Source organism: Mandrillus leucophaeus, unplaced genomic scaffold (genome assembly GCF_000951045.1).
Source record: "Mandrillus leucophaeus isolate KB7577 unplaced genomic scaffold, Mleu.le_1.0 Scaffold930, whole genome shotgun sequence".
NCBI lineage: Eukaryota > Metazoa > Chordata > Mammalia > Primates > Cercopithecidae > Mandrillus > Mandrillus leucophaeus.
Genome location: NW_012110142.1, coordinates 447,717 through 450,087, shown reverse-complemented (window position 1 = coordinate 450,087; position 2,371 = coordinate 447,717).

Here is a 2,371-nt window from a genome sequence, read left to right as displayed (position 1 = left end):
GCTTTACTCAAAGTCTATTGATTTAAATATCAATCTTTCCCAAAATGCTCAGACAGAAATATCCAGAATAATGTTTGATCTAATATCCAGACACTGTAGTCTAGCCAAGTTAACATACAAAATTAACCATCACAGTGATTTTCTCCTAAATGCGTTGTGTCTCATCCTGTGCTCACTCTGTACCTCTTTAAGAGTATTAGAAGAGATCAATGATGCAGGGATGGCCACGGCTTGTCAAACGGCTTGTATCACCAGCCTCCCCTCAGCAAAACAGGCAATTATAGCAATTTTGGTTTGGTCCATGTGCTGCATGATTCATGTTTTACTTTGCATTTATTTGTAACGTACCTATGTTATTATATTAGGAAAGGCTGGCCTCTGCTAGAAAGTTCCACCTAAGTCAGGTGGATCTCTACAATAAGGGAGGAGACTACCCCTAATATCGTCCTATGCCCAATTTCTGCCTCCAAAGAAAGAAGAAGTAAACACTAAAAGGCAGAAATGAAACCCACAGGCAGACAGCCCGGCACTGCACCCTGGGCCTGGTAGTTAAAGATCGACCCCTGACCTAATTGGTTCTGTTATCTATAGATTACAGACATTGTATAGGAATGCACTGTGAAAATCCCTATCTTGTTTTGTTCCGATCTAATTACCAGTGCTTACACCCCTAGTCATGTACCCCCTGCTTGCTCAATCAATCACGACCCTCTCACATGCACCCCCTTAGAGTTGTGAGCCCTTAAAAGGGACAGGAATTGCTCACTTGGGGAGCTCGGCTCTTGAGACAGAAGTCTTGCCGATGCCCCTGGCCGAATAAACCCCTTCCTTCTTTAACTCGGTGTCTGAGGAGTTTTGTCTGCCGCTTGTCCTGCTACAACAGCTTTCAGGTAATTCCAATTACTCTTTGAGTTCTTCTCTGAGCTCCAGTGAGCCTCTTCCAGTGAGCAGGGATTAGGGTGGGAGATGTCTATGCATGGTAGCAGTAATGACATGTCTTTCTTGCACCCTTTTAGATAATAATGTTTCACTTTATCTTTTAGAGAGATTTTATTTCAATGTATCAAGAGGGCCTTAATCCTTCCTTCAGGTTGGCTAAACTTCAGACAGCTTTCTTCCTGACTACAGGCCCCTGACTCACCTTTTCTTAGCATACTTACTTAGAACCTCTGCAATTGTAAACTATTCTTCTGCCCATTTGAAGTGTATGTAAATCTTCCTCCAGCCTCTTGTCAGTTTTATAACCCAGGAAATGGCTCTCTGGAGGACCTGGGAATTGTCCTTGTGAAATGTAATCAAGGAAGATAGCACCCCATTTCCCAGCCTCTATGGATAGCTAGGAGCCTAAGTTAGATGGGCACTAATTATCAAACACAGATGGCCTAATCAAAGAGAAAAATGGTTTGCCAACTCAACAATAACTTAATGTACTCAATACATTTTGTTTCAGCAAAGTTGATTTCAGTCTTTTTTCACTATCACAATAGGCTGAATATTCTTCGTTGCCTGTTTAACTTTGTCTGGTGCACATTTTACTTTGACAGTATTGTTAAACTAACTCTCAACTTCCTATACTATAAGGATAAGTGATGATATTAATTTCAGGTACCATGACGGATCAGGAATCACAGGATAAGCAGTTTTCTGTGGTAGGCAAGTTTCACTGAGCTTTTCTAATTTTTCAAGGAGAAACTAGGTAGCTATTATCTTTGAGGGGTGACATGCAGAAAAAAATGAAACTTTTCCCATATTTTCAACAGTAGATGATTTTAAAGCTGTCTTACCTTCAAATACCTTAAGGCATTATTCTGAAAATTCTAATTTAAAAATTAATTTCAATACTTTTCAAATGTCAAAAGTATAAGTAATAGTAAGGATAGAGAGGAAAAAATGAAAAGAAGCAAAAGCTGTGTAAATATATTTAGAAAGAATGTAAGAAGCCATTTAAGTTTTATTCAAATTTGGAAAGCTATCCACAGACCAAAGAAATAGAAAAATACATAACTTTTGCTTGTAACTTCTTATACTACTACTCAATGTATTTTCTTTTATAGACCTATTGCTTACCACTTCTCTTCCTTTGAAACCTGGGATGCTAATTCTGTAAAATAAAGATCAGGAAACAGTAGATTTTAGATTTTACCTACCCAATCCCACTGTATCATATTTTTATCTAAATTTTTCTCCCAGGTTTCTCTTTAAAAAATTTGTGAGTATATAATTGGTATATATATTTACGGGCTACATGAGATATTTTGATACAGGCATGCAATTCCCACTAGAAATGTAGAAGGATTTCTTTTTCTCCACATCCTCATCAGCATTTCTTCTTGCCTGTCTTTTGGGTATAAGCCATTTTAACTGGGGTCAG